We start from the raw sequence: 14,419 nt of genomic DNA on the forward strand, positions 1-14,419 counted from the left end.
TAAGTGTTTAATCATAGACAGTTTGACTTATTAATATATTTGCATTGTAATCACATTCACATTAGGCTCTGAAGAAGAAAAATAAGAGTTAAGGAGGTCTGAGCAAATTACAAGCAAGGCTGTTCTCAACCACCTAAACTTGATGGATGTGAAGGAGTGAAATGTATTTAATCCTTGTTTAAATTCTAATTTCCATTTCCAAGTCCTTAGGAACATTTTGGCGATGGTTATTTAAAATCATCACTTATACGATGACTTTCCCTTTTAAAGACTCCCAAATAGGGTATATTTTGAGTAAGAAACAAGCCTGTAGTGGGTCATCCGTGGGTGTATTTGTCAGCCGACGGTCAGGGCAGTGTGTGCGTGTGTGTTACACCCAAGTCTTCAACTGCTGAGACACAAAGTCTAGTTGCAGTGGGCAGCCTAGGAGGCTGGAGGGCGCCCCGAAAAATGGTTTAACGTCTGTGACTTTACTGCTAGGACCGGGGTCCCGTCGCAGAGGGCAGCCAACAGGCTCTCAGACGCCCCGAGTTTATAGGAAGAGCTTATTACACCTTAGATTTCAGCTGCTAGAATTCGTAATTCCTTCGCAGCGGGTAGCCTTGGGGAAGACTGAAAGGTGCCCCAGTGGATTTTGCCACCTGGGTGTGACACAAATCCAAATGCCCAAGCTCTCCCTATATCTGTCCCTAATGACCGGCTGAAGTTCTTTTAAATTGTGCTTGGTTCTGTTATAGCAACTGAAGGAGTCAGGTTAAAGCTTAAACAGTTACTATTTTATTGTTACAGGGTAAACTTAGTTGTTAAATGCTACTGCTGTGTTACAGATAACACAGCCACTACAAAGGACAGGACAGAAATTACACTAAGAAGTCACTTACAGGTACCATGAAACCCTTTTGGTTCTCTGAGCTCTTATTAAATGCATGCAAAATAGACACATAGCAGGTATATATTCTCACCCCTGCGTTCCAGACTTGGCGTGGCCAGCGTCTTTCTCTCAATCCCTTGGGAAGAAGTAGGGCGAGGTTGGGCATCCCACAGACTTCGGGAGACAATCAATACCTGCCAGCAGGTATAGATGATTGGAGCTCAAATGGGGTGGGCTGCTGAACCTCTTTTTATACCCCTTGGGTCATGTAGGCTTCTTCCTGGTCTCAAGTGGCCAATTAGGAAAAATGGCTTTGAACACCAAGTTTCCCACGAAGGGTGCAAAGCATAATTTACACCTGGGAAAATGCAGACAATGGGCACCTCTGGTATGTGATGGGTGAAGATTCCTCTCCTGGGACAGTGCAGGCGTGTCAATTACTGGTACTAGCCATCAGGGCGACAGGAGGCCCCGGGTCGTCAGCTAGTCCATTTACTGTCTGGTTTCTGTTTATGGTAGAGTCATGGACAGGCAGCACACCTGCGTTCCCAGGGCATCAAAGGCTGACTGCCTTTCTCTTGCTCTCTGGAGGGGGGGGGAACAAGATGGGGTTCGTGGAAAAACAAGATGGGGTTTGTGTCTGGCTACAGTATTCGATGTTAAGATTGAGTTAGAATGGATGGTTTGAGTTCTTTGAATTAATATTTTCCAACTATCCTAAAGTTAGAAAGAAATCAGTTGTTTGATCCTACAGTCCTATCTCAGCAAAACTCACAATGAAATTCTTGGTCATTTTCCTTGAACGTGGACTCCAAAATGAGGTAATTTATTAGAGGCACAATAGCACCTCTGTAGATGGGTTAAGGCTCACTTTTTCCACTCAAAGCAGGAGTTCAATCTCCTTATAGTATATGAACATTAATTAATCTTTCCCAAATTTGCAACATATAATATGAAGGTTAAAAACTGAATTTCCTGATGATTTTCAAGTATTTCTGTTAATTAATTTAAGATAAAAGAAACTGAAAATAGGTCCTTTAAGGTGGATTTTTTCTAAGTATTTCCTTTTTGTCAAATCCCTCTGATTCTGAGGTGAAAGTAAACTGGATTGCCCCAATATACCCCATCTGGCTGGGGAACTTGGCTGCAGTGAGAGGGGATGTGTGCTCCCAGCCTGGCTCTCAGGGCTTCCTGCAGGCTGTCACACTAAGCAGTAGGCAGCGAGGAATGTGGAAGGAGCTGGCTGGGGGTGCGCCCTCCTCACCAGTCTGGGATTGCCCAAGCCCTGAGCTCCCTCCCATCCTCCTGAAATGTTGCCCTCGCCTCCCTACCCACCCTAGCCCTCTACCCTGACTCTTGCACCCCCACATCCTCCCTGCTCGGAGCCCCCCATACACCCAGTATCCTGTCCTGATGCCTGACCCCCACATTTCCCAACCCTACTCCCTGCAACCCCATGCTCCCAGCCTCCTGCCCTGACCCTCCAAACCATTGCTCCCTGCTCTGAGCCCTTCCTAACTTCCCAACCCTGACTTCTACACCCCCACATAACCCCAACCCCTCCTACTCTCTTCCCTGAGTCGCTACCTGGAGTTGGGGCTATGAAACAACAAGTTACTTTCACCCCTGCTCTGACTGGCTTGTTACCAGTCACACTTTCAGAGGATTTAATTTTTCACAGAGTATTTCGAAGAGTTTCCTTCCCACACTCCCATTTGGCGCTCCAACTGTGTGATGTGGGGAAGGTCTCAGAGCTTTAGCTCTGTGGGGCACACAGGGTTCAGGGTTTCTGCCTCACAGGTTTGAAAATAGAACAGCTCTGGCTGCATTTAAGCCCTGTGTTTGCATATACTTAATACTCACTGAAAACCAGGAGCTCAATGTAAACCTGATGAAAACAGGCTAGAAAAGATGGAGTCCATAGTGAAGCATGGAGCTTTGTCAGTCTCTATGGGTACGTCTAGACTACAGGCTTTTGTTGACAGAGACTTTGTCAACAGATACTGTCGACAAAGTCTCTGTCAACAAAGAGCGTCTAGACTGCATTACGCGGATCGAAAAAGCAATCCGCTTTGTCGACAAAGAGCATCCAGAATACCGGATGCTCTGTCGACAAAAGAAAGCACCCGGAAGCACTTCTGGCAGGGCATGGGGGCAGCATGTACTTCCTGGTGCTGCTTCCTGCCCTTTGCAGAGACGCATGCTTAAGGGGACTCCCTTGAACAGCCGTTGCTCTGCTTCTGAAGGTGCCTTGCTTACCTCCTACAGGGATAGCAAAGGTTTTGCAGTGCTTGCTGTGACTACCCTGCTTCCTGGGACACCACAGCAGTCTGGGGTTTGTTTTTTTGGAGATTTTTCTGATTTAGATGCCTTTTTTGCCATGGAGCCAGAGCTGCCCCTGGGCAGGTGATGGCCCCACTCCATATTGCTTCAAATGCTGCTGCAACTCCATGAGACCTTCATGCTGCTAATGCCCAGTCCGGATTCTGAACCCAGCCTGGAGCCCCTCCTGCAGGATGCAGCAGCACTGTTCTTGCCACTGAACTTTTTCCATGAGAGGTGATTTTGGAGGCTGGAGACAAGTACAGACTGGTGGCACTGTCCTGTACAGTGGGATGACCAGGTTGGCTCCGAAACTTCAGGATGCAGAAGTCCACCTTCCAGGAGTGCTGTACCTGGCTCACCCCCACCCTGCAATGACAGGACACCCACCTGCACCCTGCGATCCCATTGGAGAAGAGGGTAGCTATTGCCTTCTGGAAGCTGGCCACTCCTGACAGCTACCAGTCAGTGGGAATCCAGTTTGGTGCGGGGAGATCTACTGTTGGCGCAGTGTTGATGGAGATAAGTCCCTCTGGGGGGATGCAGTCCATAAGGGGTAGGGGGAATCTAACAAGAAGGGGCACGGGGGGGGGGGGCAATGGAAGGGAGGTGGTTGAGGGCTCCTGGCCTCACTCCACCCTACTGCTGGGAGCAATCGCCGGGGGGGGGGGGGAGGGAGAGAGGAAGGGAATCCTGGGGTCTTGGGGGGGAGGGAGAGAGGGGAACCTCCCAAGGACTTGGGCAACCCCTCTAACTTCCTATTCCATGTGTTTGTATGTGTCTATTTCTGCAGGTGGTAAGGGCCATCAACTTACCAGAGCCCCATACACCATTATGGATGGTTTCACTGGGCTGGAGAGCAAAGGAGAGGCCTTTCTCCCAGGCTGGGGGGCAATGGCTGAAGTGAAGGGGAGGCAGTTTGCACAGCCTCTGACAGCTGCTGTTCACCAAGCCCATCAGGCGGGGGTCCGCATCCGGGAGGCTCTGCGTGAGCGCTTCTTAGCTGGAGCCCAATGACTCCCCAAGGTCTCCCCAATGGAGCCTTTGGGCCTGGGGCCCCCCATCCCTAAACCTTTCCTCCCACAAGCCATCCCTGCACCAGCCTCCAGGCTGTTAAGACACACACACCATGTTAAATCTCAAAAATATGTTTATTAACAATTAACGTTCAAATAAATAACTTTGAATAAAAAATAGAAATGTTCAACATGTAATAAAAAATAAACCCTTTTGTAAACTCTTCAACTGTTTTTAAAACTGGGGGAGAAAGGGGGGGTGTCAACCTGGAGGAGGGAGGGAAGGAGGGAGGGCAGGCAGCTTACGGATGATGGCGGTATCGCCTGGGCCACAAACCTTTGCCACCTCGGGTCCATGGACCCTGCTGTCCTCGGGATCGAGTCAGGGCTGTGCCGGTGGAGGGTGAGGGGAGCTGCAGATGGCTCTGCCCTAGCGGCGAGGGGGCGGGGGCAGGGCTGGAAGGGTGACAGGGGCTGAGGGAGAGAAAGGGGTGGCAATGGCTGAGGGAGAGGAAGGGGGGCAGAGGAGGCTAGAGCCGGATGAGCGGAAGGAGTCCCCAGGGGGAGAGGACCTGGCACTGCCAGAGCCTCTTGGACAGTGGCACACATAATGCTTCACTGGGGGAGGAAATCCTCCAGGAGACGATTGTGCCAGCGAGCCTCCTCCCTTGCCCTTTCTGCCATGGTGTCCTCCATTCTCTCCATGGCCTCAACATGCCTCCTCAGGAGGTCATTGTAGACCCACCAATGCCAGTGGGTGCCATGGGACCAGGAGGGTGGTGGTACGGGTGTTGCCTCGTGGTCAGCAACAGCAGGTCCAGCTGTGGAGGAGAAGACGGAGAACTGATCAGTGTCAGGAATTCACACACTGTCCCTGCTTGAGCTCAATGAATCAGTCCTTACAGCAAGGGATGGGAATGTTGTTACTGCAAGGCCATGTCTGGCCCTGCCAGCTGCCCCAGCCTCACAGGGGCCCTGTTGTGGCTAGGGCAACGTTCGCCCCTACTCCTTAGGGAAGTGTGCAGCCACAGTGGGTCACAAGACATAGGACAGGGGCCTGGAGCACCTTGGATCCCAGGGCCCCCACCCACATAACCACTGCCTGCCCACTTGCTTGCACATGCACAGAGAGATGCAAGCTGTCCAGGAAGACCAAGACATGTGCGAATTGCTCTGCATCCTCTCTGCTCCCACCTCCCCCCTTCTGTGTCTGTGACCCTGACTGCACTCACCTGATGTTCCTTCACCAGCATCAGAGGATGCCTGCGAGGCCTCCTGGGTCTGGGGGACAGGCTGCAGTGTCAGGGTCACCGCAGTTTCAGTGGTGTCCTCCTCCTCCTCGTCTTCTCCTGGAACCTGCTTCTCTGTGTCCAGTATCCCCTCCTGGCAGTGCTGCACCAGTGTGTGCAAGCCCGTCTGCACTAGCACCGGGGCAGACAGCAGTTTCCGACCACCCAGGATGCGGTCGAGCTCCTGATAGTAGGCGCAGTGCATTGTTGCTGCACCTGAGGAGGAGCTGCACTCATGGGCCTTGGTGTAGCCCTGCCTGAGCTACTTTACTTTGGCCCAGACTGCTGCAATGTCCTGAGGTGGTGCCCTTTTTGTGCCAGCCCCAGAGCCATGCGTCCGTGTATGTCTGCATTTCTGCATGGGGTGTGCAGGGCCTGGAGTGCTTCCTCCTCCTCCCAAAGTTCAAGCAGGGTCAGGACCTCTGGCCCTGACCAGGCTGGAGCTCTCTTTTTTCCTTGAGAGGACACCTGTGATGGCTCCTTCAAAGGTCCTTGGGGGCCTCGGGGATCTTGGGCTTCGCACATGGCCACATAGAAGGGAGAGCTGAAAGCTGACAGTCTTGGTCTGTGGCCAGCTTTCTGTCAGAATGGCTACCCAGGGTGTCTGTGCCTTTAAAACATGGCTACAGACAGGAAAAATAGAGGTTTTCCCTGAAGATGGACTGTTCAGCAGGGGTTTTCCTTGGAGGTCTTTTTTTGTCAACAAAAAAAAAAAAAACCCCGTGTCCACACTGACCTTTTGTCAACAGAACTCTGTCGACAAAGGCATTATTCCTTGTAAAATGAGGTTTACCGCTGTCAACAAAACTGCCGCATTCTGTTGACTTACTGTCAACAGAATGAGGCGGTAGTGTAGACGCAGGTATGGTTTTGTCGACAAAAGTGGACTTTTGTCAACAAAATCCTGTAGTCTAGACACATCTACTAAAGTGGCTAAAGCTTTAAATTCTGCATATTCAGAAGAATTTTCCATGTAAGATCAGAAGAGAGTAGCCAACTTCATCGAAGCAGATTCTGTCAGATCTATGAGAATGTGGTGGGATATAGGCAAAGATGGGAGGGTCTGGTAGGGGCAAAATTGATTTTAGATCATGTTGTACCAGGAGAATACTATTCATCTGAACCAAGAAAAATGGCTTGGGTTCTGTGTTGTGCATGGGCCTAGTTTCATGTGACTAAGGGAAGGTATCATTATTTTCAAGCCTGTTTTTCCATTTGTTGTGAAGTCGTACATTTTCCAGGACATAGACTAAAAGAACAGTAGAAGAGATTGACTATCTTCAGGCAGAATACACAAATAAATCAGAGCATTTTCTGTACAACTTATCTTGTATTTGTATTCTTTACTAAATGGTAGCAGCTCACAATGAGGTATTCCATAAATTCAGGAACTAGAACACAACTGTTTCTTCCCATCCCTAAAGCTCAATATAATTTCTATTTGTAAAATGCTAGCATTTGTGCTAAAAGATACTAAATGATTCATGATAAAAATAAAGACATACTATAAATAATAAATCACATTGATTACAATGATTTAGTTAATATTTATAAGACATTCCACCTCTTTCCATAATAGAAGCTCAGTAAAAGCAAGGAGAGTTCCAAAGTAGCCTTCAATTTGCTTTAGACTCTCACCTATTTGCAGCTGCTTCTGAAAAAAAAATACTTAAGAAGAGAGCCAGCAACTCAAATGACCCTAGCGTTCCTGTGCTTTGCAATGTGCTAAAGCTGCTAAGCTTTGTTTCTTTCTGTTTAAAAGATGAATAATAGCATTACAATGGTAAAATATGCTGTCAAAATGATATGAGAGATTGTATGGGATTAGTCACTGTCCATAAACCAAGCTTGAGCTATTGAACTTTAATCTCAGCAAATATCAGGAACCTCTGCCCTTCCATGCAGTCCAGAATGAGGGGTGAGAAAATGCTCACAATCCAGTATCATAGAAGATTAGGATTGGAAGAGACCTCAGAAGATCATCTAGTCCAACCTTCTGCTCAAAGCAGGACCAACCCCAACTAAATCATCCAAGCCAGGGCTATGTCAAGCTGGGCCTTAAAAACTTCTAAGGATGTTTTTAAGATTCCACCACGTCTCTAGGCAACCTATTCCAGGGCTTCCTCTTCCTCCTCATGAAATAGTTTTTCCTAATATGCAACTTAGACCTCCCCCACTGCAATTTGAGACCATTGCTCCTTGGTCTGTCACCTGTCACCACTGAGAATAGCCTAGCTCCATCCGCTATGGAACCTCCCTTCAGCTAGCTAAAGGTTGCTATCAAACCCCAGCCTCCAATCATTTGAATTGTTCTATGCTGGACACTCTCTGAGGGTATGTCTACACTACCACCCTAGTTCAAACTAGGGTGATAATGTAGGCAACCGGAGTTGCAAATGAAGCCCAGGATTTGAATTTCCCAGGCTTCATTTGCATAAAGCCGGGCGCCGCCATTTTTAAATGTCCACTAGTGCAGACTCCGTGCCACGTGGCAACACGCAGCACGGAGTCCGCACTAGCGGACATTTAAAAATGGCGGTGCCCGGCTTTATGCAAATGAAGCCCGGGAAATTCAAATCCCGGGCTTCATTTGCAACTCCAGTTGCCTACATTATCACCCTAGTTCGAACTAGGGTGGTAGTGTAGACATACCCTAATTTGTCCACATCTCTTCTGTGGTTGGGAGGAGTGGGGCAAAACTGGATGCAATACTCCAAACGTGGGGAATAATATTCCAAGCAGAGAAGAGGAATCACTTCCCGCTATCTGCTGGCAACACTCCTAATAATGTAGCCCAATATGCTGTTAACTTTTTGTCTACAAAGGCACACTCTTGCCTCATAACCAGCTTCTCATCCACTGAAATCCCCAGGTCCTTTTCTGAGAACTGCTGCTTAGATAGGCTGTAACAATGCATGGGAATCTTCCATCCTAAATTTAGCACTCTACACTTGTCCTTGTTGAACCTCATCAGATTTCTTGTGTCTACATTTTCCTTGGTGGACTTCCAATTTCTTTTGGCCCAATTTGGTCTAGACCATTCTGGACCCTGTCACTAGCCTTCATGTGCAAGAGCACACCCACACCTCAAAGCACATCGCAAAAGTGATGTGTTTTTGCACAAGAGAGTGTACACACTGCATGGACACTCTTGTGCAAGAAAGTTCTGATTACCATTCACAGAGAACTTGTGCTTTTTCCTTTTGCAGCATCCACACTTGCCTTTTTGCACAATAGCTGTAGTGCAAAAGGGAGTTATTCCTCATAGAAGGAGGTTTACCTACACCAGCAAAAGCCCGCTGTTCTGCCATTTTACTGCTGATTTACTTGCGCAAAAGCACATTTGAGGTGTGGACGCTCCAAAGTTTTTTGTGCAAAAACCTTGCAGTGTAGACATAGCCTAATAGAGCAGTCTCCATGAGTGACACTTGGTACCATCTCCAGCAAGCTCGGAAACCCCATTGCATACTGGTGGATGATGACCTTGCTTCTGTTATTTATGCCTTTGTCAATGCTCAGCTGGACAACCACAATGAAATATAGATGGATATGAAATCTTCAGCACCTAAGAAGCTCCAACCAGTACAAGACTGCAGTGCATCTCCTCTGCACCACTAGATATCACCAGCATATCAGACCAGTCATTTAGTATTTATGCTGACTTCCTATAAAGCATCAAATCAAGTTCAAACTCTCGGTGGTTCTTGTTAAGGTGCTCAGTGGCCCATGCTCAGAACGTGTGAAAGATTGACTAAAGCTCTAGGATGCAGGCTACAGTCATATAAAATGCTCATCAGGTACAATGGAACACAGTAGCACACAGGAGACGCTTGTCTGTGCAAGAGACAGAGCTTTTTTGGAGGCCAGTCCAAGACTGTGGAACAAAGAACTACCATTAGAAACTAAGAACTATCACAAACCTCTGCTCCTTCCATTCCTAGTGCAAGAAGCATTTATTTATTTCACCTTCTTTCTCCTGCATTAACCCAAAGCGGTAGATATATTTAAAAAAGCAAGAAATAACCTACCAAAATACTCCACACACTTCTCCCCCCTATGGGCAGGATGAGAGACCTGACAACATGTGATAGTTGTTAGTCATGTGACTAATTCACAGCTGGGAGGTGCTCCGATAGTACAGTGATAGCATGGTATATGACTTATGTAAAATAAAATAAATGTGAAAAATCATATCTTCTGTTCAGCGAGGTCAAATCTAAACGAAGCATCAACCTGCTTTCGCTAGTGCAGCTAATTAGCATCCCCAACAAACACTGACATATTGAAGAGCAGGATTTGTATTTGACAAAGGGAAGGTCAGTACTTTATACACTTATTTCTCATAGGTTTGCTGAATCTTTCAAAACAGGGAGCAGTGCTGAATCCTGCCATGGGGGCAGGAGACTGGACTCGATGACCTCTTGCGGTCCCTTCCAGTCCTAGTATTCTATGATTCCTGCACTGAGCTGCAAGCTAGTGAAAGGGACAAATAGACTTTTATACTCCAACATGATAAGAGGGGAAGAGCAATGGGAAAGAAAGATAAAAGGATAGCAAATACAATAGAGACAAAACAAACAGTGTTCCAGTTTCATAGAGAGGGAGAGTGGGAACTAAAGACATCATTCATTTTATTCCTAAATGTCAGTCATGCACACTGCTTTATAATGTGTTGCCTATTTACAACACGAACTCTACAGTGCACATCTCTGGGGTATTCGATACCACATGATCATTTATTAAATATTTTTGTCAGAGGCATAATAAGCCCAAGGTGCCAGGTTTGGATCCACATCTAGGTTCTCTCGCTGCTTTGGCATGTTCAGATTATTATAAAAACATGAGTCGGTAACATTTACCTCCAAACTGTTCCATAGTTCTGGGGAATTTGATTCAGACTCAGATTTTTCAGCTTCACATGCCATAGAGTATTGCATTTATATATGTGAAAGGACAGTGTCCCTATTCCAATCAAGTACAAAGAAATGAAAAGGTCAATCTTAAGACTGAGGTCAAATTGTACGGGAGAACATGTCCATTAGAAAGCTCCAAGCAGAAAGTTGGCACAAGAAAAATAACAAGGACTAAGGAAGCAGGTGTTAAGGAAGAATCTGGAGGTAAATAGAATGGTAAGTGGATCAGAGGCAGAGGAAGGCTGCAAACAATTTTTGTTGTATTCACAGTGCTCCATTCTCATAGTAAGCAAGAGTTCACTGAATTCTGGGTGCATCTCTTCACTGCAATTAATCCAAGTTATTGGAACCTAAATTAGCTCTGCCCAGAGGTGAGCAGCCACGCTGCAAAGCCATATCCAAGTTAGTTTGTCCTCATCTGCATGTATGTTATTAGTAGATCTGATTGGGAATTTTTTGACAAAACTCTTTCCTCAGAAAATACTGATTCTTCAAACAGTGAACTCTCAGGAAAGTGTAGGTTTTGACTAAACTTTCCTTGGGAATGTTTCTCAAATACAGGCTGGAATTTCTGATTAAAATGTGGGGTGGACGGGAGAGAGACTCCCTACAAAATAGCCAATAGAACAGTGCTTAGGCTCTCCCGGAATGTGCCAGATCCAGGTTCAAGTTCCAGCTTGGTCTAAGTCAAAACAGGGACTTGAATATGGTTCTCCACACACCAGATGAGAGCCCTAACCATTGGGCAAATTAACTATTCTGGAGTGGGTCTCCAGTCTATCCTCTTGCAGCTATTCCACTTTAAATTATTAAATAGTTGTTGGGCCAGAGAGACGAAGAGATTATCTCTATATCCTAGGGGTTAATGTCAGAAGACTCATGTTCCCTAGAGGGATGGTTATCACAGTGACACCAGTCTTTTGAAACAGGGAACTTGGAGTTAGACTGGAAGCAACTCAGCCACACTGACGGAGCAGTGCCCACTTGTTCAATTAAACCTGCATTCAGCGTCACTCCTTACAAATGGCACATGGTAGTGACGGCATCAGAGCTATGAGTTCTCTGCAGCATGAGCCACATAACTCAATCTGAAGCTCCCGGGAGCTCTGGATTTTTCAGCCCAAAGATGGACCTGGTGGAAGGAAGAGTTCAGCCTGCACGCATCATACATGTCACCCCTTTTTTAAGCCTCATAGCAGTCCCAAAAGCCCTGGAAAACTATTGTTTCCCCCCCCAGCAGAATTAAACTGTGGAACAACACAGGTTTTTCACTAGAGTTTGAGTTCTCATACAACTTCTAAACCAGCAAAGTCCAAATTTGCATTTCATTCTCATGTATAGGAGACTAGAATATACAAGGAAATGTGAAGTATATATTCTTACATAACGGTGTCATCAAGTAGCATGGCAATGAAATGTCGCATATGTAAGCTGCACACAGGACAATAAGTAGAAAGAAAGCAGAGATGTATTCTGCAGCTTTTGGTTATAAGTAGTTGGTACAATTGAAAAGACTCTTCCAGTTCTAGGGACGTTACTAGTTTTAAAATTATTGCCCTCTATTTTTAAAGAACAGGAAACATCTCTAAAACTTGCAATAGCCTAAATCACGGGTGGGCAATAAGTGGCCCATAATCTGGACTGAGTTCCCCAGGGTTAGCCTCTGGCAGGCCACTGGCACTTTATTTACATGTGTCCCCAAAGGTACGGTCGTTTGCAACTCCCATGGGCCAATGGGAATTATGGGAAGTGGTATCCTGCACCATATCGCTTCCCACAGCTCCTATTAACTGGGAACAATGATCCATGAACAATAGGAGTTGCAAGCAGCCATACCTGCAGACACAGAAGTAAATAAAGCTCTGGCAGCCCACCAGGAGTAACAAAGGCAGGCCATATTCACAGTGCTTACAATCCAGCTAGTTTCTTAGGTCAGGGTGGTATAGTAATGTTGATAAGGGATGTGATTTTTTAAAAGTGCAATTTTAAAAAATGGCAAAAAGCCCTTGTGTGGATGCAGTTATACTGACAAAAAAGTGCTATTGCCAGTGTAAATTATTTCAGGGAACTAATACAAGCTACATGGGCAAAAGCACTTTCTTACTGGTATAAACTGCAGCTGCACTAGGAATGTTTGCCAGCATAGCTATACTTCAAAATCTAAATAAATGAAGAGGAAAAATGCAGCCTAGAATGTACCTCAAGAGGTCTTCAAGTCCATCTACCACAAGTGACACAGCACAAATCTATCTAGACCACAGGTATTTGTGTAACCAGTTACTATACCACAGGTGTTTGTGCAATTAGTCCTTAATCCTCTAGTGATGGGGATTACACAACCACCCTTGGTAACCTATTCCAAATCTTAACTACCCTTAACGTCAGACATTTTTTGTAGTATCTAACCTAAATCTTGCCTTGCTGCTGCTACTCCTTTTTTTCTTTATTTCAAGTGGACGTAGAAAACAATTGATCATCATCCTCTTTATAAATATAACATATTTGAAGATTATCCGCCCCTCCCCCCCAAGGCTAAATATATCCAGCTTTTTAAACTTTTCTCAGAAGTTGAGTTTGCTAAATCTTGATAATTTTTGTTTCTGTCCTCAGGATTCTCTCTCATTTGTCCATGTCTTTCCTTAGAATCATATATAATATGATTTTCAGGGGTACTTAGCATCCATTGTTCTCATTCACAGAGGCCTAGCATCTGTGAAATGACTACTCCTCAGGAACCAAAAAGTCACACAAACCCCATTAAAAGGGGTTTAAAAGAGAAACAAAGGAGAGCAGAATGCCTGTCCAAAACCAACAGGCCAACATTATCCAGGCAAAAAAAAAAAAAAAAAAAAAGTAAACAAAATGTACTATTGGAAATAACATTGTTCTCCTTACCTGATATTTGTTATAAGAATATGCTAATTTAATTTCTATAGAACACCCTGCACAGTTCAATGGAATAAAAACATATCTAAGCATATACCAATCGAAATTTTATTAAATAATTTAAGATGTTTTTCTAAATTTTAAAATACAGTATATTGATTTCTGTTACAACACAGAATACAAAGCGTACAGTGCTCCCTTTGTATTATTTTTATAACAGATATTTGCATTGCAAAAATGGTTAACAAAATAAATAGTATTTTTCAACTCACCTCCTACAAGTTCTATAATGCAATCTCTGTTATGAAAGCTTAACTTACAAATGTAAATTTTTTTTATTTCATTACTGCACTCAGAGCCAAAACAATGCAAAACTACAAGTCCTTTTATCCTACTTCTTGTTTATCCAGTCTCTAAGTCAAACGTGTTTGGTTACAATTTGCAGGAGATAATGCTGCACACTTCTTGTTTATAGTGTCACCTGGAAGTGAGAACAGGCATTCACATGACACTTTTGTTACCAGTACTGCAAGGTCTTATTGTGCCAGATATGCTAAACATTCATATGCCCCTTCATGCTTTGGCCACCATTCCAGAGGACATACTTCTATGCTGATGATTCTCGTTAAAAAAATAATGTTTTAATTAAATTTGTGACTGAACTCCTTGGGGGAGAATTGTATGTCTCCTGTTTTGTTTTACCTGCATTCTGCCATATATTTAATGTGATAGCTGACTTGCATGACGACTCAGCACTTGTTCTTTTTAAGAACACTTTCACAGCAGATTTGACAAAACACAAATAAGATACCAATGTGAGATTTCAAAAAATAGCTACAGTACTCAACTCAGGATTAAGAATCTGAAGTGCTACCCAAAATCTGAGAAGGATGAGGTCTGGTGCATGCCTTCAGAAGTATTAAAAGAGTAACAATGCAGAAACTACAGAACCTGAATCACCAAAAAAGAAAATCAACCTTCTGTTGGTGGCACCTGACTTATATAATGAAAATAAACATGCATAGGTCCACACTGCTTTGGATCATTATTGGGAATCATTATTGACCAGCATGGACACACGTCTTCCAAAATGGTGATTGAAGCATGGAAGGGAGATAAGTG

At 45.0% G+C, this 14,419-nt stretch overlaps 1 long non-coding RNA gene across 1 annotated transcript in view; it reads left to right on the forward strand.

The window, feature by feature from the left end:
* LOC142829890 (uncharacterized) overlaps positions 1 to 4,419 on the forward strand; it is an 89,472-nt gene extending 85,053 nt beyond the window's left edge. The window contains exon 3 of the long non-coding RNA XR_012904790.2: positions 3,987 to 4,419. This is a non-coding gene — a long non-coding RNA (uncharacterized LOC142829890). The remainder of the gene's footprint in view (positions 1 to 3,986) is intronic.
* The last annotated feature ends 10,000 nt before the right edge of the window (positions 4,420 to 14,419 follow it).

The sequence above is a fragment of the Pelodiscus sinensis genome, chromosome 6 (assembly GCF_052426305.1).
Source record: "Pelodiscus sinensis isolate ZL-2025 chromosome 6, ASM5242630v1, whole genome shotgun sequence".
In the NCBI taxonomy this organism is placed as follows: Eukaryota; Metazoa; Chordata; order Testudines; family Trionychidae; genus Pelodiscus; species Pelodiscus sinensis.